The 23,646-nt window shown below is 38.7% G+C and overlaps 1 long non-coding RNA gene across 1 annotated transcript in view; it reads left to right on the forward strand.

The window, feature by feature from the left end:
* Window positions 1-683: 683 nt before the first annotated feature.
* The window catches only part of LOC136441524 (uncharacterized), a 41,775-nt gene continuing 18,812 nt past the window's right edge, over window positions 684-23,646 (forward strand). Inside the window, exon 1 of the long non-coding RNA XR_010756902.1 lies at window positions 684-739. This is a non-coding gene — a long non-coding RNA (uncharacterized lncRNA). The remainder of the gene's footprint in view (window positions 740-23,646) is intronic.

Genomic DNA, 23,646 nt, shown 5'->3' on the forward strand with positions numbered 1-23,646 from the left:
CACAATATGGCGATATGTCGTAATCTCATGAAAGCTGTACCAGTGACAGTTGATCATCAGTTAAATTTTTACACTGCCAAATATCATTGGGGGATCTTTTGTGAAACCAACTTATCATACATTTTAGAAGGAGACAACCCTTACTGTGTACAAATAGGTAAATATATCAAAGAATGTTTAGATCTTAGAACTAGTAGTGTACTTGATAGGTAAAACTCGTGCCGATTCGTACGTAGGTTAATCATTTCGTATCCCATTGTTTGTTGTTTGCATGTATATTTGTACAAGACCTCAGGAAAGTCGCTGTAATTTTGTTGGGTCAATAAAGATTGTTATTCATTGTCATATCAAAATTGAATAGATTGGCAGCTGGTTTAAAGCAGCGCAATGTAAGATGAAAGCACTCACCATGTTGGGAGGGGGATTTGAAGATATGATAAAGGTCGGAGGTCATCAACCTGGTTATCTAACTATGAAGGTCAAAAGTCATCCAACTGATTATCTAAATGATTTATGTACGTACCAATAGTCAACTGAAGGGGGTGGGGGGCGCAAGGCAGGGATGACATGTAAAGTTTGGAATGCGATTGAGATCGTATGAAACTTCTGTCATAATTACATTATACCCGAAGATACTATAGCACAAGAACTTTTATCGTCAAAAAATGATACTTTGACATGACCTTTGTGGTCAAAGGTCAACACAAGAGATGGCCAAGATGGCGCGATGCAACTGAAAGTAAGTGGTGCCCTCACTCGCAATCAATGTAATATTTAACGTAGACACCTTGATATGACACACAGGTATGTTTATACAATGTTGTGTTCATAGTAAATCATCAAGAACATATCCGCATTATATAAAACACGGGCCTGTACGTAAATTAAACGGAGCATCATAATCATGTTTGGAATGTAATTTTAGTCATGTTGCAATTAAGCAAACTGTATTGAAATAATCGCCACTTTTACAAACCAACATGGACATGATTTGTTTACAGTCAGGGGCCTTTACCATTGGCCTCGCGCATGCGCAGTTCAAACCGTTAACCGTTTTTTCCACGATATTGGTAGGTACACTTTAACAATGTTGCACATACTTAAACCAGTTTGTTTGCTGCAATTACCATACTGTTAGCTCTTCGTGCTCTTTTAAAATCTACTTGTCCTACATATTGCTTGTTAACATAAATACTTCAGAGGATAGGGTTATAATACTGCCCATATGAAAAAACAGTCTGTTTGGAACAAGCTGCTGTTTAGATTTTGTAGTTTGAAGAAATATATGGGACTCTGTGTTAGTGTGTACTTAGTTGTTCCTACATACATTCCATCGATTTGATAGGATCATCATAATTGTAGACTGTACAAGTATGCGTTTATTGGAGCAGCTATATAACAAAGGTATTTTATTATCAGTACCTTAAATCCGATTCCACCACCATTACGTTGTCTTTACAAAGCTATACATTAACAACTTTAAGCACATGATAAAGAGCTGTTATATATCATCATATCTTTATTGTTTGATATACGAGAGAGGTTTCCTTCGCGGAAAAAGATGGAAGGATTATTTAGGTATTTTCAAATCAGTTTAGTATGTAATCAGACACTGGCAATCAGGTTTCAACCTCCCAGGGTGAAAAATTCTTCCCGATTAATCACCGGTGAGTAATTGAGAATTCGGAAATAATTTGTGACACACTTGCCCCGGGATATGCTCTTAATTTACTTTACGGAGCTATATGGGGTTTGGGCCACGACAAGATCTAGAGGGCGGTAGGGACCCAGAGATTGACTATTTCTTCAACAATGGTATCCTAGATTGGAAATTTCTTGTTTTATGTCCGGTGTCGGATATCTTCCTGCCTTTAGGTAATTCCGAGTGCCCGGTGGACTGGGTACTCATCAGTTTTCTTCAAGAGCCAAAGGACCTTCGACCTGCCTGTAATGTGCAGAATTATTATGGTCGATCAAATTGCTGTAATGTTCGGTGAAGAAGCAATTCCGATCACATTACGCAAGGACTTTTTTGCACTCTGGTGTTCCTCGGCGCGTTAAATTCACTGTTTACCGGCTTGATGTATTGCAGCCGTCTCGTCGAGATGTCACGCAGGCAACTACAGCTTACGACGATATGATGAGACTATAAAACTTAACTGTATATTACATTGTAAAAAAATAAGGTACATAGTACATCTCTGAGTCTCTTGAGTGGTAAACTTTTATATTTATGTTCCCACAGAGTTATGTCTGTGTTGTAAAAGTTTAAAAACAAAACGAACTGGCCTGATTTCTGGTCTGTATGTTCATTTTTCTATAACTTTTTATCCGCGAAAGCTTGTTTTTAGTAAATACATTATAAAATGCAGGGCAAGCTGCATGTTATCAGAGAAGGTACATGTACCATGTTGTTAACATTGCAGTAGTATAAAACAGAACCTTCACTGAACGCTTTGCTGTCCCGACGGCTGACTAAGCTATGAGAGAGAGTGAGCATAAAATAGTGTTACCATGTTCCACCTTAACATATTCTTAACAATAGAAATATAAGGTACTCTTTTTCAGTATACAATTTTCGGACAAAATTCAACTACCTTGAAATTTGTTTTTAATGAAAGACATTTGTTTAAAGTTTAAGAAGACGTTAAGTCGTAAATTGCTCATTTAAGTTACATTTCATAACGACCCTGTCTTATTTAGCTGAGATACGCCCACGCAGTACCAAGATAATCTAACGGGTGGCGTCACTGAACAGCGAGGTGTACTGCACCAACAAACATGGCAGGATAACTTACTATTTACGACATGTTTAAAGTTACATTCATGTGATTCTGATCAGTACAAATTGCAGGTGGTAATACATTCGTTAATTAAAATTTAGTGTTCTATTTTCCAATATTGTTACTCACGCAAGGTGCTTTGTTTTTTTAGCAGCAAAACCATTGGGGGGGGGGGGTCATTCCTTATCTAAGTTATAGACATCCGCTTTCCTAGATACATGTATGATATGTTCATATATAGAAATCTAAGCATCTCGGATCCCTAAGGCCATGGCTGATAAAAACAGTCTTACGTCAATGACCTGAAAAACTTGTAACAGCAATGGAAGACAAAATACCTTTAGAAATGAGACTTGCAGCATTTAGCCGACTAGCCAAGATAGCCGATGATACATTTTCCTCTGTAGATGTCGTTTGTTAAAGTAAGATGACATTTCATTGTTTTCAAAAGTTTTAAACCCAATACCATTCTTTATTTTGTCAAGTACTTATCTGTACAAATATTATATATATGACGTATTCCGGGGGTAACCAAAATCGTTATATGGCGCTCTTTTGATCTCCGTATAAATCTGTATAGCTGGTATAACCGCCCTTCGGCTTAACGCTACAGCTTTTTAACAAATAGGCTGTGCGGCAGCAGCTGCTTATATTACACTGAACAACCTGTCCCACGTACATGGTCTTTGCACATCTAGCTGTAAGCGTTGTTTAAAGCCATCTGCTCATATGCCCGTACGCCACTGTGCGCCATAACATCCCGGAAAGGTTTTGAATGATGACAGTTCTGCAGCATGATATGATATTTTTTAATGAGAAACTTTAACAGAAAGAAAGAAATCGAACATGAGTTCACACCGATGTATTTTGCCTGTAATAATTGCGATGTGAACAGGAGGGAACGGACGTGTATTCTTTTAACTATCGCATTAGAACAAGGCGCCGTCGAAGAGATAAAGGCATACGAAACACCAGGCAATGAAGTGACGGCAGATGCCCCTACATCCAGGAGTTGACTGGACAGATTGGGAATCGGCCCTACGTTCCCACCTGGACAATAGTTCAGACGCCACATGGGTCCAACATCGATCCAAGTCAGCGATTTCCAATTAGTTTGGAGGCCCAAATATCTTCCCTGATCTTATTCTCATTTCTATGTGCAATGGTGCAAATATAAATTAGGAGCGTACTATTCGATTCGAACCGACGGTGTGCGGAAAATATATTCACGGTAACTCTTTTTTCATGAAAACGAGCAAGGTTGCCAAATAAGTAGTACTATAGTCATTTTGGTTATTGCAAAACTACTATCTAATCGCCGTCTTAAGATGCATAACAAGGAATATAGAAGAACCGTTGATAGATCTCCAGTGCAATCTGAGATGGAGCAACGTGACCAGCTTAGGAGAAAGGCCCGGGAGCTACCAAGGGGAAATAACTAAGTGCTAAGCTATCGCTCACTGCCGGCACATTTCATGCCTAAACCCCGTTAGCTCTACGCTAGACTTCCGCCTCGCCAGAGATAGATACGATTTTGATCCACGAATTTTTCAACACCTAAAGTATGTTTTGTAGATTAATGTGTGCCATTTTTGTCTCTAAGATATAAACGTAGAAGATTGTGTCACCAGTAAATCAGTTTTATGTGGCACGCAGCCCTCTGTCGTTGCAACCATTAGACCAGACGTGAATAATTTAAACGGTCTGCTGACTACTGTCCTGGGGTTTGTTTTAATGAAAGAGGCAAGTACTCCCGAGCTGTTGAGCGGGTCCCCTCCGCCCAGGCTATTTGTGGCTGGGTAATGAACACTATTGTACTTGGCTGCACGAGATATCCATTTCTTGATGGTCTACGTCATTGTTATTGGTTCTTTATAACGATTCTTCTTCGTAGAGTCTAAAACATTTATTTCTGCTGATCTAAATTTCTTTATATGTAACGACTGTTACTTGCGGGTTTCTGTTGATTACTTCTTATAAATTCTTTATTTCGATATTGAATTATTTCTCCTTTTTTAATTAAAACGTACTCATGCCTACTTTCCTGTTTTCCTGCTCCCTCCGTTTGGTTCCTCCTTGTTGTGAGATCCTCCAGCCTTCCACTGCCATCGTGTTGGGGCTCTTCTCAGGGATCTGTGATGGCCAACTCCAGGCTGCATGATCTGTAAAGCAATACTTGTCGTGGTCTCTTGTGACCAAACCAAGTTAGATCTTATATTACTTTAATATAGATCTAAATCTTCTCTTTATGAATGTTATGATTAAGTTACACGGGTCTGCATCCAAGATAACATTTAAGACACTCATTTAGATTTATTATACAACATATAAAATAAATAAGCTGAAACGGATATGAACTGTATTAAGTTCATCTATCTATATATAGAGAGAGAGATAAATAGATTGCAAAGCTGTATATATATATATATATATATATGAATGAATTAATGAATATAACTCTCTCTCTCTCTCTCTCTCTCTCTATATATATATATATATATACAGCTTTGCGATCTATTTATCTCTCCTTCTCTCTCTCTCTCTCTCTCTCTCTCTCTCTCTCTCTCTCTCTCTCTCTCTCTCTCTCTCTCTCTCTCTCTCTCTCTCTCTCTATACATGCATGTACCATCAAAAGTTACCAAGTTTTGTTCCCAACATTCTTCTACTAAAAGGTCAGTTTTCCAGCTATATAATGCAGTGATGACAGCGCCGTGGTCTATCAGATATGCCCATCTGATGCCATCAAGTTATAAAACTATAACAGTTATGTAGCAGGGGTTTATTAGTGAACCTCATTCTGCACTGCTTCAATTCTGTGGATATATGTACTTTGATAGTAGGTAAACGTACCAGGGAATATACAGTAATCTCCAAGCATCTTGAAGTTTTCTAACCGGACGGTTTTTCCTATTGGTGGTATATGGAAATCCTGCCAGAAAACCACAGGCAATAGGCTACGGTATTTATGTTATGTTGGGGACCCGCTGCGGTACATGTTTTCGCTCACATGCTCTCGATGACGGTTTCTCCCGTCATCCTTTGCGCCGCTCACTCCGGATTCTCCCGTCGTCCTTTGGGCTAAATTACCTACGGGGCTCGGTGTCCGGCTCCGCTGAACCCTGTTCGGCTCCAACCCCGAACCCTCTTCGGCTCCCCGAACCCCCCGCTCGTGCCTTCGGCATCACTTCGGGTTTCGCTCGGAAGCTCGGCACGGGTGATCCCCGCGCCGAGTACTTCGTCACGATCGGAACTTCAGCAGCTATTCAAAGATGATACCTTTGATGATGAAAATTTACCCCCGGTCTACCATTGTTAAAGTTAAAGTTAAAGTGACCCGGGCGTCTTGAAAAGACGCATAGGGGTGGCGCCCATCTCCATTTCTATAGCCCTTGGGCCACACACATTTGTGCAAGTCACTACAGCGGGGGGCTGGTCCGCTGGTAGGGATGTGTGTTTAACTTCCATACTCTTTCCCAAATGCTGAGTGCTAAGCAGAGAAAGCAGTATGTACCATTTTCAAAGTCTTTGGTATGACCCGGGCGGTAATTAGCAAAGGACGACGGGAGAAACCATCCCCGCTAATGAGGGGGGGGGGCATTTCCGGAGTGAGCGACGGGAGAAACCGTCTTCGGGAGCATTTGAGCGAAAACCGCGGCGGTTACCCAACATAAATACCGTAGCCTAAAGCCCGTGGTGCAAGGCGAGCACTCTACCAACTAGGCCATTGCACCGGATTATTTCACCGGATTATTTCACCGGATTAATACAGACCATTGTTATGGTCTGTATTAATTTTAGTATAATAATCTGTTAAGCACACATTTAGTATATATACATGAATTCCTTTAGTACATCTTTTTTATCTAAGGGTATATATATATATATATATATATATATATATATATATATATATATATATATGACTAGTATCATTCTCAGAAATTTTGTACATAGACATGGCATCCTTTAGTCAATGTTTACAATGTTAAAATCCTAAGTGATATCAGCCTTACATACATATATAGCTTCAGCTATGCCTAAACAGTCCTACATGATTATTACAGTTTCTGCTACATAGGTCAAATCTGAAAGCTGTCTCCGTTCTATTCCGACTTATTCTGTCGTAAATAGCGCCAATAATACGACTAATTGTAATTACTTTACCGTAAGTATAGCTTATGACAATACAGGGATAGTGATGACACTAAACCTAAAATAGGTTATGAAAAAATGACAGACTACTAAGAATATGCTTATTTATTCTCACCAGCATCTAGTAGACTGCCCTAATATTAATGCTGCCAATATCGAGACTTTCACATGTCAATCTTCTTAATTTGCATCACAAAATCATTAAAATCTCATCGGTTTACACTACATTTCGCAGTTGTGGTGACCCAAATATTGAATATACGTTCACTGTTTTTGTAATAGATTACCAAAGGGGGGTTCATTTAAGCGCCCTAGTTCGCTCCTTTAGGCTTCCCCTCGACAACGGGGAGGGCGGTGGTTGCTATGCATACGTATACATATCCTAGTTTCAAAACGAAATGCCCGTTTTTTAAATATCTACGTCATAGGACTTCACACCATACACCGCAAACGAATATATGTATTATTTATTTAACTAAGATGTTTTAGCAATACCAATAAAAATTATGCATGCTCTTGGATACGCATGCATGACCAAGAACAGATGATGGATGCGGCAATCGCCGGTCGGGGCAACTGGACACATCTCGTGATCATAAAAAAACACAGGAGGTCAAAAATAGCAGTAATGGAAGTTCCCTATAGGGAGATAACGCAGTGGCAAAACTCTAAAGGCCACCAAATACCAATATTCAAAGGTGCTCCATGTTACAAAGTTATGGAACTTATCTAGGTTTATTTGACATCCTTACTGCGAAACAATTTTAGCTGTGTGTCTCTGGAGACGGTATGTGGCCATGCGGAAAGATTGACGTGGCTTGATTTGCATGCATTGGTGTCTAGAACACTAAGCATCAGCTCTTAGCATGAGAACTGCGCGTTGATTGAATTTTAATTGCGAGACCGTATAGTTATAAAACTATATTTTACTTTGTGCCAGCTTTTAAACCATACGTTTCATGTCTTACATTTTATCAGGGATTTTAGTAGAATTTCATAAAATGGCCGAAGAAGATTAGTAGAGGAATGTTAAAATCCTACGGACTAATCACCCGATGGCGTATCTCATATTTTTTTCGAGTTTTCAAGCTTTAAACGGTCCAAATAAAGCAGGCACTTTATCATTTTAGTTTTATGTAGGAATATTTTGGACCATTATGCAACTTTTACATTAATCAGCAATGTAAAATTTGCACTGTCTGTGCTTGTCATAGATATGCTTATTGCTGAAACTTCTGGTATAGTGGGTTGTCCTTTACTAATAATTGTATCAAGATTCTTATCTAATCAAGGGATCTAGATTTATACATTTATATTACTCATATAGGAAGGTAATGTACCAAACCTTTGCGCTCACAGTTGTATGTTCATCATGTTGTCAGATAGACTTCTGGTATGGCGCGGTCACATATGTTGTAAGATCGTCGTACGATCGCAAACTGAGGAAATCTCTGAGATAGTCGTGCATGTGTCCTGAAGAATTAAGCTTACTTGTTATGGAAATGTACTTAGATTCTTCCGTAAATAGTTTCATCAGTGCCTGTGCTGCAGTGCTATGTGAACCAGTCAGAATTGCCTTGAAGACGGTGACAGATGGTCACCGAAACGTCAGTGGAATAAATCTCTTGGTTGTGTAAAAAGAGTCTTTTTTATTCTTAGATTCTTGTTGGTGATTTGTTGTCAAAGCCTGCTTAGAAATTATGTGTCTTTAATCGTAGGAATGCCTGCGACAAATGTGACCGCGCTGATTGGAAGCGAAGGGGTGCATTATAAGATGGTCGTGTAGACGTGCATCATTTATTGATTTTCATTATCATCGAGTGACCCACCACTAGAGGCACTAGTCATGCCCATATATATGCTACGTTTATCAGCCACCCTTCAAGTGACCTGAGGGTGTGTTAACAATTAAGCTTGTTCAATTTAGTTTGTTACGGATATTGGCTTCCCTGAATTAGAAGCTAAACAATATTTATCACTTGTATAAAAGAGTAAGTACGGCCATAGTTTTAATTCGACTCCTGCAAAACCGTATGTATTATGCTCTAAATTCCTTACCTCCTTGAACCTTGAACCTTGAAATAATCTAAAATTTTGAGATGACGTGATTTTTATTGTCCGATGACGTTAGATCATGTTGATTTGATTATATGGATGACATCCTCTTGGGACCCGAGAATCGATGCAAGCGTGCGAATGAAAAAAAAAGTTTCGCCAAAAAACTTGCCTTCATTATGAAATATACATGATCAGGAAGAATGAACAAAACTAAGCACACAGAGTATATGGTATACCGAAATATAGTTCCTTCTTTTTGAGCTTTCAAATCGTCTTCTTTGACTGTGGAATTGACTTTGGTATGCTACAACATTAGTATCCGTATTTTTCTCGATTTACAGTGTGGCCCAATTTAGTTCTTTGGAAACAGGTGAAAATTGACTCGCCCGCTTATGTTATCCATATAATCAAATAAACATGGCCTTGTCTGTAAAAGAAAGTGCGTAATCGCAAGGAAACCTACAAATCACCATGAATAACGCTGAAAACATCTGCTTCGATATCAATTTTTCTTTATCGAGCAGCTGTAAAAGGAGAAAACTTCTGTGTTTTTTCAATCCGAAAAGGTATTGTCTGTTTATTGTCGTTTATATACTGACCTTTTAAAGCAAAAGTTGAGATATACACATCTTGTCGAGTACCTTTTATATTTTTTTTTCAGAAAAAATTACTGTGGTCAGATGTCTTTATCAGCACAGCACCAGTAAGGTCGATTAGACTATTTTAATGGACAAACCCTCACTGGTACAACAGAGATCGTAAATTGTTTTCATGATTGATTGTGTCAAGGTCAGGTTCAAGGATTCATGCAAGCCAATTTGTTATCTACGCTGCAATATTTTCATGTGCCCACCAGGCACTGTTATCTGTGACCCGCTTTTACGACTTATATAGCTATAGTCCGCTGGGCGCCCCTACTCTATAGTTCCATCTGCTGTCTACGTCGTTATTCACTTTGAACCTTGAAATATGCAACATAAGAAATCTGGTATACGCATGTAAGGTAATTATCTAACTGCAGTTGTAGAGTGTTCTGCTACATTTGCGTAATGATTGACACAACAGATGAATACACCCTATCGTCGTTCCAAAATTAAACCGAGGGCTCTTAGAGGCCAGACTGTAAGGTTTTGAGCCATTTACACCGGTATGGATCCCTACTGTTAACGAAAAAGTGTGCGGTGGGGTCGATATATGTATGTATTCGAGGTGCGGCTCTCCACCATCTCGGAATCTCCACTTTACGTACCATTTTAAGGACGTCCATTGCCAAAGCTATGTACTTATGTCCACGTGGAGTAAAGGGATTCGTGTTGAGTGCCTATCCCAAAGGGCACACCATCGATAATTCGTATTGCTAGGGATTCGAACCAAGGCCCACAGCTTGTATATCCTAACCACAAGTTTATATGTCGTCTATGCGACACATCATATATTTTCCCGTCAGTAGTATGAAACGTTAGTCCGCTATAAGGAACTCCAGCACGCTTCGGTCACAACAAGGTCATAACGAGTAAGTGCAAAAGTAGTAGCCAGAGGCAATATGCTTTTGTGTTGACCTTGGAGAAATATCGCATCAAGACATATAATGCCATCGCCAACGACCTAGAACAGACGATCAGTCAGCGATAGAAAGTTCTGTAGCCGCAGATAAAGGGGCCAACTTACATGGACGCTGTGTGATGAGTGCTCGTATTCTGGATGAATAAGAAAGGCCTATGTGTACGTGTGCTTTGTCAGATTGCATACACGTAATGCCATATCGATTGCACATATTGTATTGTTTTAGATCCCCCCCTTTACACATTAAAGAACTTCTTACTACAAATGACTCTGTGCGGTCTCTAATTAGATTTCAGTAAGTGCCGCTGGGAAAACGATTCTTCTAATTAGTGCGACTCACTGGAGTTTCTCGGTTACGCTTAAGTGGTGTGGCAGGCAATTCCAAGATGGTGTTGCTGGAGTGCGTCAAGGGAGGAGTTCGTTTTGCCTTCTTAAAATGATTAGAAGATTGGAATGATGAGAATTTAGGAGGAAATGGAGACGATGAGATGTTATTGTATCTGTTTATTTGTATATTTATAGCGTCAGCACTCCAACCCGTTTGACTCTCGGTTATTCTTGTGTTCGGTTATAAATATGTAGCACAACAAGAAATACATACTTCAGGTGATCACAATGCAAAGTTTGGCAGAAATGCTGCATTTTATTGAATCAACAACATCAATGTGATTCTAGATTTGATTTTTCTATGGAAGAACTTAACGCATACCTAAAAACATGCATGTGTTGTCTTCTCAGGTCTGAGTTTTAGCACATTAAGAACAAAGAATACTATAGAATATATTAAAGATAATTACTTAATGAAATTACCTTTATACGAATAATATCTCCAAGCAATTTGTCAGCTTACTATTATTATTAGAAATGATGTGGTATTTCATTTTAATCTTTATATTTCAACGTCATACATACGTATAAATACGATTAATAACGATTTAAGCTAGTATCCATTATGAGCACAGATCTTTGTTCATCTATTGAAATGAACATATGATGGAGTCTCCCGTCGTGTTCAGCAGATCTATTGTTATTACCTGTACACTGTACCGCCATCCATTGCTCTAAGAATTATGGATGTGACGTTCATGATTAAATGAACCTTTATTTACGCAGCGCACTCTCATTCAGAAACCAGCTCCAGCTGTTTTAAAATTGTTGAGCCAGACTATTACCGCGTCTAGCCTAAGCCCAGTCGTATGTCTTATAAGGTCATGAAGTTGCAAAAAATAGCCGTTATGAGGACAAAACCAATTCATATGGGTTCTGTTTTTCAAAGGACGTGTATGCTACTGTTTTTAATGAGGAATTTTATTGGGATTCATTTTGTGCTTTTCGTAGATAACAGCAATTTTTCATCATCTTTAGATATAGAGGGATATCATGTAGTATGTAGAATTAGGAAAATGCATTAAGTACTCCATCGCTTTTAACTTGCAGTATTTTCTAAAAGTCGGCCACAAGTATCAGATCCTCTAGACTGCCAGTTTGAGTCCATTTCTCTGCTTCAATGAAGGGAGGTGGCAATAATTCTCAATTAGCTAATTTCAAGACATTTGTAGCTTTGTTTGTAGATTGACGGGTATGTAATATCATGGGAGGTCATTGTGCAAAATTAATCTAAATGGCTCCGAAACTATTTTGCCTGCGTAGTCTTGTAATACAAAATATATATTTTCTAATGCATAAAATAAATAAGATTAACCAAATTGTTCGAACTTCCCCCTGAACACCTTTTTTTACATTAACCCCATTGAAACATCACACGACTGCTACAACACTACAACATGTTCCGGGCTATAGCCTCGTGGTAATTGACGACAAAATGGTGCTGTTGTCACCTGTTGAATGCTACCAATTTTACAGTAGAAGGCGCTTCAAATGTAGATTTGTTACACGCGTCCCTCGAGAGTACCTATGCTGGACTAGATAATTTATAACAATCCAATATGAGCAAGAGAAAATATATGAGGATGGTTTGATCAAAGCTCTTTTGTTCTGCTCAAAGAGTATGATAATGAGAATAAAAAGTTTTGCATTCGATCGATTTTCTAGCTCCGTTCACTTTGGACAAAAGACAAAAAGAAATAAGTGAAAAGGTAAAGAATGAATGAACACTTGATCGACGATATTCCCTCTTTTACCAGTATCTATGCTAATCTGGTCTTCTTTACTTTATATTCACGGTATGTTTGGTTACATCTTTCCAGCTCGTAGCCGAATGATGATAAGGAAATTCAGTGGCTCTTACATTTTGTCCATTTTGTTGATAGATCACTTCACTCGTGTTTATGATGCAGTCAAGCTTAATATTAATAGGGACTAACTCTTAATTGACACGCACTGGTATATAGTAACAGTGCCAGAAGAGCACCACAGCCATTATCATCGTATACTTGCCATGGGTTTACTTTTTGCCATGTGAAGCATTTTTACCATGGTTGGCTAATACTTGATGATAAGAAGCTCTGAAGAAGTTGGCTGACAGACACAGAAACGTTAGCAAGTGAGAATTACTGGTTGAGAAAAAAAGGAAAAAAAAAGAATCTCCTATATATTATATTCTACCGACCTTATGAAATTATTTTCGGTTGATGATAAGAAGTTTCACAACGGTGCAACCGATTGCAAACGCTGTATCGTGATTCAGGGACCTTTTTCCTGCAATATCAAAGGTCACCAAAGGCGGCGAGTCACAACAAACGAAATGTCTCAGGAATGACTCTAAGAGACTGCGCTATTGAACAAAGAGACTTTGACATTGACCTGTGTGCTTGGTGTAATATGATAGGTCACGTCTTACGCCATTAAGAGGACCACTTTGTCCCACCAGAGGCACACACTGATACAATGTCAACGGGAAAATAGTAACAAACGCGTCAAGATGTCTGGATTTTGCGTTTTTCTGAGAACTTTTGCTAATTTCCATTCGATACGTGTCTAGACAGAAAAACTCCATTGTATACAGTTTGATATGAATGGATTTATGTCTTAAATGCCATTGAAATACCTTTTATTTTAAGGTTGGAATTCAAAGAGACGAGATAAATTCCCGGAACAAGAGGGCTTGGGAGACAGAGATCACGTTTGCAAACCTCAGGCGGCCACTATCAAAAAGTGAGTGACAAAAAGACTCTCTGTGAAAAATACTAAATATACATGTATCATTAGGGCCATTAGTGAATCCCGCCCGCATGCGCGCAGCACAAACGGCGAAAGCCTGTGAAAACTTTTGCTAACCTCCCAGTGGTTGCCTGCACGTTGCAGAGCGAAGAGTCTGGTCATAGTGCCAACATTCCTGTAAAAAAAAAAATTGTCGAATTTTTTAGAGGCGAAAGTTCCGAGCACTAAGCACGAACGGCAGGAGGTAAGGAACACGTTTCCAAACGGCTTTGCTTACAAGCTGTAGAAAGCAAATACTGGTTATTGTGCCAACTTTCCTGTTAAAAGGAACAAAATTTCAAGGGGTAGGATTTAAATTATATAGAATTGATTCCCGGAAGAAAACGACTAAAGCCGATGAACACGTTCCCTCACCTTTGGTGGGTATCTGCACGTCCTAGAGTGAAGATAATTGTGACTTTTGCCCTCGACGTAAAGCATGCCTACTCAACGTGACTACAAATCATGTCAGATATGGTGATGGGTGATTAACCCTGCACACTTCTAGGGACTAGATTTCCTGCTCTTAGCCGTGTTGTCCTTGGAAGACCTTGAGATGAGAGACGTCTCGACTCTATTATGTCTTTAAAGATGAACATTACATAGTTTTCTCTGTCCTTGGAATCGTCAGTGACCGCCCTGCTTTTGCAAAAAGCAATTATGTCAATAACCATGGCGAGAATTTAGGCAAATGCTCTAAAATTGTGGCAATTTACTTGCCTGACATTCCCTACTAATCACGTCTTTCTTAGATCTCCGATTACATAATACACAGTCAAGAAAGAGAAAAGCCAGACATTGCGTATCTTCATTGACCAAAGCTCATACTTTCAAAATGTTATATAAAAACAGAGTGTATTGATATTCAAATTGATACATCATAGTAGGAGGAATCACCATGCTCATCGATCAATTTTGAATTTTAAGTTGTTTCTGTGAAGCATTCGGGTTAAAGGGTGCTTTAATAGCTTTATCTGCAATGTATCAGGGTCCGAGCGGAATTCCAAGTGACGACTTTATATACCATATGATTATCTGAAGAGGTCAATCAGCATTAGGAACAAATTATGCTGTTAGACCGCAAACAAACAAAACAATACACAACTACTGAAAACATGACCTTCTGGAGATGTTTTGAATTCTACCACATCTTCAAGGCTATATATAGCTAGCGGCAGGTATAAAACGCATTTAACTAGCCAGGACAGCTATCAACATATATGTATCATTACTTTATACTAATCAAAGCTCAGTGCTATGAAACATATTTCGAACATCATAGCCGGTGGTCCTTTGGGGCAAGTTTATTTGTGTCACATTAGGAATAAAACTAAGAATAGTTAAACAATGGAAGGTCAGATGCAAAGCGTTTTGAGTTCTTGCCTTTGGTTTAAAATTTTGTCTTTGAGTCCTATGCAGAGTAATTATAAAACCTATGCTTTCAGAAGAATTGTGACATTTTTTGGGTTGATGTATAAAGTTATATTTGATGGAAATTTGTTTAGAGACATCCCGTTTACGGTCACAATAAGTACACCATAAGTACACAGCACTTATAACCTGACACAATCTCATGACGAATAATATATGATTCATCTTCTACCATTGTATTTCTTGATCAATTCAAAGAAGGCGTGGGCTGCAAAAGATTGATTGTCGAAGCAGTGGTGGTGAGGTGGACCTGGTTCACGGGCAAACAGACATCACTGGTTTGGACTGTGATCAAGATATTCCGGCACCTAGCGTTCGATATCAGAGCAAAATTTACAATATTGAAAGCGCATAAAAATGAGTCTGCACCAGGAGCCATGATGGTCACCCGCGCATAAATAGCCAAATTGGCAATTCTCGGAGCTGATTGTAATGTCGCTGAGAGATGGAACCACGGACTGGGTCTAATTTCGGGTTATCGAAGCTCAAAGCTACGCCTACAGTAGAACCCATAAAAGAACCGATATTTCACCGTCCGATTGCTCGTGGATATGGTTGTGTTTGCCTTAGGGTACATTCCACTAGACGGCGATCACGCTTCGACCTCGCTGAAGCTTAAATTTGATTTGTATTTGTGTAACAATTGAGTTAATTATTGGAAAGGGATGCAAAATGTTAAGTACGACTGAAAAGACAAGAAAACATACAGAGCTTTAAAAAATTCCTTTGGGAATCTACGCATTTTTTTGATCGCTCTGTAGAATCGCCCGGTCACAGAGCGGTCTCAAGGAGGTCGCCGCCTTCGTGAAATGAGAGTGGAAGGAGTTATGAAGACGCTGCTGCCAACACTTGTTGAATATTTAAACGAGACGAATAAAAAAACATGAAAAATTGATTGCAAATATTCTTATTGATGTTTCTCATCCGCTAAGTGGAAAATATCAAAACTTCAATCGGTACCAATTATTTGTCTTACTACAAACGGACCCACAGCGATTTGGAAAATGGAGTATCAAGAAAGTAAATGGTCTCGGTGGGCCTTCAAAGTGTCTGATATAATTGCCAGTGGAGTTACCTTGATGGTGATATAGTGGAATATGCCAATTATCTGTTTTGTTGTTTGACCTGGTTATTGATTCATGGTACTTTCTAAAGGTTGCAATGATATTATGTTTCAGTGTTTACTGATTTATGATTTGGTATTTGTCTTGTCAGGTATGCTGTTCTGACTGAGGAATTTGTCTTCTCGACCAGTTAAATGTTTTCAGCGATAAGACACATTATCCCTTGGCTAATCGATACGCAATTTAGGCAGTAACCGATGCATGATAGAAACACAAGAAATCGGTCTAGAGTTCGCCTTGAGTCGTAATGTCGCAAAATAAATGTGAAGTCTAACCTGTTCAAGAAAACCTGAAGCACTTCCTCTTTTATACTATACAGGAAATAACATTTGCTTTTGTAATGGTTCGTTTAAAAATGTAAACTTTTATTAATCTGAAACATATGATATTCTTGAAACTTTGAAATTTCAAAGGTTGCCAATGTTTGGAAAAAAATTGCTTTGGTGCATTAGAAAATATAGAGACCAAAACACTTATGAAAATTTCCGTGAGTCTGTTTGAATACTAAAAACAACTCAACTATTGAATGACTCAGCCAACCACCAGTTTCAAGCTATGGAAGAAGAATGCCATTTAGTTAGTATACGGAGAAGGCTTAATTAAGTTTGTCAGTAGTACTGTTCGTTTTCAACCCACAATTAGATTACACACGTCTGCTTCGATCGTGTACGTAGCCCGGTGTCTTCCCGTAGGTTAAGCTATGCTTCCTTCCTCGCCGTCATGTTATTACATTCCGATCATGTATTCCATTTCCTACACGGCCATGGCGAATTATCGTACAATTGCCCGTAGCGATTGCGGCAAAATGCAGAATACGAAATTGGATAATGGATTAAGGGACTCGCACTTAAAACATACGAGCTGCACAGAAAGGTAATTATTGGAATACCAAACCCTTTGCTTTTACTCCGTAGGTTGAGACGATATCAGGGAACAGCAGCCAATGTAAATGCGGGAATCCTTCCAAACTACTCAGGTATAATCACGTTTAAATCCTGTCCTAAAGTTTCATTAGCGTTTGGAATTTCTCCGCATGAACCAATCTTACTTTAGTTGAGCTGGTGTTTCAAGCAGCTGTTCCTCAAAATCGAACCTTGCAAGATTGCTTGAACTTTTCATATGTGCGTCTTGACCTTAGATTGATACCCCATATATTGCAGCATTTTGATAAAGTCCGATCAAGTAGAAGGCAATGGATTTTGCCCATGAGCAAACGACAGGGGCATTCACTATGCTCGACACGTTATAAGACCGTTCTCGCGAATGTTTTGGTCGCACGCGAGGGAACGCACGGCTGCAACGATGTAATACTAGTAATTGCTTGCACTTTTTACACATGAAAGAAAACGACCCACTAAAAGCATTTATACGGCTACATCTTGTAAAAAAGCATACCTTTATTTGCAACTTAACTCTTCTATAAAAATGATATGATTTGTTGTTAGCCATTTGCAGGAATGCTATGTTCAGGAGCGACCCGTCAGTTTTCTTTAGGATCTTACTTACTCATTGATTTGGTTTGTTTCTATATGTTCAATAAAATACAACGACAGGTTGCCTCTAAGTGTTAGAGCGTTGGTGGGTCCAGATACCAGGAATCAACATATAATTTGTCCTAGTTACCTCTTTTTAGGAATTTGAACATGTATTATGGCATCCACGATTTTGTCTACTGATCTTTTTTTTTCAGACTTACGTATTTTGCACATTTCTTAAGATAACATAGTGGCGTTTGTACGTTAGGGCAAACTACGTTGTATTGTGTTGTATTTAGACCACCATGGTTTTACGAGTCCATTTACGTGTTTCGTAGTATCACAAATTGATTAGTGCCTAATTGTGACTAATAAACAGGTGGACGTTCCGACTGATAATTATATGATATCAGATCAGAAAAGATCAGGAAATAGTCATGCCTTCAAGTACCAGACTTATCAACCTGGTTAAAATTCGTATTTTCCTATAACTATCATTTAGTGGAACTCGGCATCCTCATTATATATTTTTTTTAACAATGCATGCAGCAAAATATGCGAAGGTTAAAGGTGACAGGTTGTATGGTGAAATATAACCAGCTGCTGCCACGCTGCGTGCCTACGAAGCTGGTATGTTACGCCGAAGGGCGGTTTTACCGGCTAATAGAATGAAGATACAGATACATGTAAAAAAAAAAGATTGCAGTAACTAAACGATCATTTCAAGACTTGATGAGTAACAAATGATACGATTAATAATTATAACAAGTAGATATATGAATGTCATATGAGCAGATTTCATTGTCAGTCGATGAGCGTGTTCACGAGATTCCAATGTCTCGTCCTTCATGGATCACTCGCTCTATTTGTATTCCCCAGAGTTCATCGAACTTAACTCTGGCCATAGTAGTTCTGTGGTGAATATACTTACGCAGTCATGCCTTTATTTCCAATTTACTGGTGGACAATCCACGAATGCAGGGTAGCATTCTGAATCGGTCGGAAACACTGGTATATGTGCAGTTTTGTAGTGATATGTGGGTTAACGTAAGTATAAGGGATGCTGCCAGAATAGATATGTTTGGTCATAGATTATACGTGTGTCAGATCATCTTCATAGATAATACTCTCCCATGCGTCACTTCTTTCAATCTGCTTTACCTTCGTTTCCTTTTGCCAAAAGACATGGCTTGTTGAACGTTTGATTCGGTTATCGGACCCTTGGGACACAGCAAACATTGTAACAAATCGTCTCTTCTGATGTGTAAACAGACGATCAATGTACAGCCGGGAATTCTCAAAAGATCGTTACCCGTCGATTTCTAATCAGATCATCGGCGACAAAATTTAATGAGTCTGCAGCGCGAGTCAATTGATAAACTGCACACATTAATCAGCATCAATCAACATGTAACTATATATATAAAATTTATGGACTGAATTAAAAACTGACAAAATTCGTCCCGGCATTTCACCCACAAAGCACTAGTACTCATCGATGCAACTTATTTTGACAGAATACACTTCATCTACTGTCAGAAAAAAATTTTTCCTCAAACTATGCTAGGTTCTCGTTAAACAACTTGGCGTTATAAGCTTGATAATCCGCTGTAACGACCGTTACTTATCACTGTACATGGAAGAACTGCTGCCAACAAATAGATTTCCTGTCAGCCAAAGACGCTGTAGGTTGCTGATATACAACTGAATGGTGTAAGTGCCTAATTAACGGGTAAATCAAGACCATTCTGCAAAGCCTGACGATGGAAACCGCTATTGGTTATGCGGGAGGAAATGGCTCGTAACAAATGAAGGTCCAGTCGGAGGCCCAGCAAATGCCATAATATTTCAGGTTCTCGCAGCAGAAAAAAATTCAAAGATATCGTACCTAGGTGATTTTTTTTGTGTTTGGATATTTGTGAATTTCTTAATGGCATATCCCTAGCTTTTTAATGCACTATAAGTATAACAGTTGATGGTCAACAAGTGCAAAGCAATCCCGGCTGTCCCAAATTGAGGTCATTGACCTCACCGGACAGAACAGCTGTACATGTCTACAGACTATGCCACATAACGTTGATGAAGGTTAGACATCCAGGTAGTAAGATACGCCAAAAAAAGTTTCTCAAGCAACTGGATAAAATGTTGAAACAGTCAGACGTTTCAGACAGCATCCGCTGTCTTTCGTCAGTGACTGTCACTATTTTAGGCGTATGCCACAGAACTTCCAAGAAGATGGTCTCGGCCTATAATGATACAGTACCTGAGAAAGATGTTAGGGTGCTCCAAATCGCTTAAGCTCTTTGGAAGCTAAAAAAAGAATGCCTGGATACGAATATTATTCAAATCCATCTAAAGGATTACAAATGCGAACACACATACACAACCAAAACCATTACCACGTTAGGAAGGGAATCTCGTTTCTTAGGGTTAAAAAAGCAAACTTAAGTTGCATTGTATCAGAGATCAGTCCGTCTCATCGTTTCTGTTTTTTTATCATAGTTGAATCCCTTTCTTGACTCATTGCTTATTCATTTCATTCACATCTACCTCGATGATTTTCCATTTATGATAAAATTGCCACTCTTGAAGCATACTACAACCATTTCGAGTAAATTTTCTAACTACGTCTAAAGAAACAGCAATGTTATTCTGTTACATATATCGATCACTGTGTTTATACATGAAACATAAAATAGTCTATAAAATAATCAAAAAGCTTCTGTAGATGGCACTGTATCTGCATTTGGATAAAATTATCCCAAGTCGGACATACCTAACTAGCTCTAGAGAAAAATATCCTCGGTACCATTTTGTTGGATAATGAGTTCCTTTGTATGACATTGTATGGTTTTGTACTATCATTGATACGTGAAAAGATCTGTTGTCTTTTAGCTTCATTAATATTATTTCTATTCCACAAACATATCGAGTGACCCGCATTTTCTTTGTTTTACAGTATCACATTATATTATACATGAATGTCCTGGAATATTTGACCTTAGCATTGATGATCAATATCGAAGGAGGGGCATAATATTCTAAACAGACGCTCCAAACTACAGGTACGCAACAAACAATGCCCTTACATTTCATGATTGTGGTCCAATTATCTATGTAGGACAATACATTATATTATTATTAATTAAATAAAGTCTCACAGATAATAATTACGGAATATTGGAAATTTACCAGGACACACTATAGTATGTGTACTAGTTATGTAAAGCCGAATTTTTGGTATGTGCCGCGTTAAATAAAGCATGAAACCGGTAGTCATCAAACTTAACCATAATCGTAAAAAAAGCAATAACGTAACAATAGTCGACGGTCTCGGCATAAATGGTAACCATGGATAATACCGTTATGTTTTGACCCCCTTTGACTGCTTGAATACAACAATAGTACGTATTGTAAAGGGCAAACGTGCTGAAGAATTACTTACCCGTATTAAACTGTCTTTTTCTGGATCAGTATAACTCTGACGCTTATGATAAAATAGACAGCTGACCTCACTATTTCGCCATGCTAACGGAACAATATCTAGGCAAAGAGATTAAAGAAAGGGGCTATTTCCCCGGAGTGGCTGGTATCGGTTCGTTAAGAGGACAGCTGCATGGAGCCATTGATCTCTACAATATTTACACATCGTGGGCATGGATAGAGCTATATATCTTGCAACCGACCGGGTACGGCCATCGATTGCCGGTGTCATATATGCCAGAGTCGGTCAACCAGCGTGATTAAAAGTAGCCCAGTAGCTACTAATCAACCACACGCCCTAGAGATTGTCAGTCAGGAAATAAGGTTGCTTATTTATAGAAAGGGGTAGCATAAAACACAACTGCTTCCAATGTACTAAGAAGATTGTAAAGTTTGTTTTTTGGGGGCGGTGGCTATAGCCGCCACCTTTGAGTTCGCAGAGCCATGGATTAGCTGCTGGCCTTGTCAATGCTGATTCACCTATGAAATTGAACCATGTATCATCTTACAGCAGGCCTGCTTATTGCATTGTCGGAAAGCTCATTCATTCTCACGTCTGCCCTCCGACCTTCACCTTTCGTGCTACATATGGAAATAGCAACTATTTCTCCAGCATGTACATCATGTAAATGTCGCGCCTCGTCCGCTCTCTCTGTAGACATCATAAAATCCAATAGGCGCTTTCAATTGCCATTTATCTTCTGAAAATCGTTTCGTCTTTCTGTTTATAACAAAGCAAGAGAATAAAACAAACACAAACAGTCACAATTATGCAGATGAGGTGCTTAACACCAAGATCGTTTTCATTGTTAGCCGAATATACATATACATTAGTGTCAGTTTATATACATTTATTGATCAATTTAAGTTACCACGCTTTACAACAACCGCGCGGGTGCAACGTACGCATTCTAGAAAAACTCTCAACCCAGAAATTGTCAGGACTAGCATACAGAACAAGAATGTGCAACCCGTCAATTGTCGGGCGTAGCAGGACTAGTTTTTTTTTTAAATATTGATATTTACGTCATTCATAATCTTTGAAGGAAGGCTGGTAAATGTTCTTATTCATTTGATGAAATGCACGCCTAAGCTGACCGGGCCATATCTTATTACTGTCCAAATTTGACCAACTCTAGATAGTTTTACTTCTGGTCGTCCTGACCTTGGAGAGGACGTTGTGTGATAGATTTATTGTCCTACTACGCATGTACCTCAGTATTCTGCACCATTAAAACAGGAGAATATACCCGTTGAGTGAACAATCAATAAAACGTCCTACAGGAATAACTTTAAGAAGCTTTGCATTGTGGAAGCATCTTCGTAGTTGTCGCTTTGGGGGACATACCGAGCTGTTTACAGTAGCTAAGACACTTCAAAGTTAACAATGCATTGCCGTAGCTGCAAAATAATGGCCTTATAGTACTTTTTATAAGTGATAACACTGTAATACATTGCCTGAATGGGTATCAAATCGCTCTTTATTTGCGATATGTTGTGCTTGTAAACTTTATACACCCACGCAACAGGTCAACATTACCATTACATCCCGACGAACAACAAGTTTTGTCATAACTAATTTCAATGTACTTAAGAATAAATGTTCATTTCATAGCTCTTACTTTATTTTTGTATGTTTTACTTGGTTTGCTTCGTATCGATGCATTGGCCTTTGTTTTGATGGCAATGGATTTTAAGTGTGTCACCACCATATCTTATAAATGAAAGATGCACCATTAAAAAAAAACAGTATCATTAGTATGCAGCTTATACTACGTCTATCGTCCACAGTATCACAGCAAGCGAATGAAGAACATTCGGTTCGATCGAAATGAATGAGAAATACCGGGGTTTGATGTTGCCAACGAATGAGGAACACACAACCCATAACGGTGGCTACGGGTCATTTGAGGAGTTAACGCCGCACGTATCGAAGTGGCATTGTTGACTGAACTGTGCGAAAAATCAAAGTTACAGATCAATGTGTTCTATTACCTTTCGTAATTCTGTCTGGAAATCTTCGATAGATTTCCTGTTCAGTGAACAATTTATAAAGGGCACACATCCATGTATTTACGTCTAGATATATCATGGTTAACACAACGCAACAATATCTACTTTACACTCATAAGAAGAGGCGACCATGACTATGTTGAACACTTAAACAAAATAATTTAGCATGTAAAGCTTATTAAGCCTCGTGATTTCTATAATGAATGAATCTATCTTAGAATTCACGACAATAATCTGATTGACATCTAGTTTATGGAATATATCGTATTGTTGTTAGCAAACCGTTGGAAAACTATTGTAACGGATATATATTCTTATCTGTGCAAGAACAGCTTTATTTATGTTTTTACTGGACCTTGCTACCGTTTAGCAGTTAACTATAATTTTTATCTATTTTCAAGTATC

The sequence above is a fragment of the Branchiostoma lanceolatum genome, chromosome 9 (assembly GCF_035083965.1).
Source record: "Branchiostoma lanceolatum isolate klBraLanc5 chromosome 9, klBraLanc5.hap2, whole genome shotgun sequence".
NCBI lineage: Eukaryota > Metazoa > Chordata > Leptocardii > Amphioxiformes > Branchiostomatidae > Branchiostoma > Branchiostoma lanceolatum.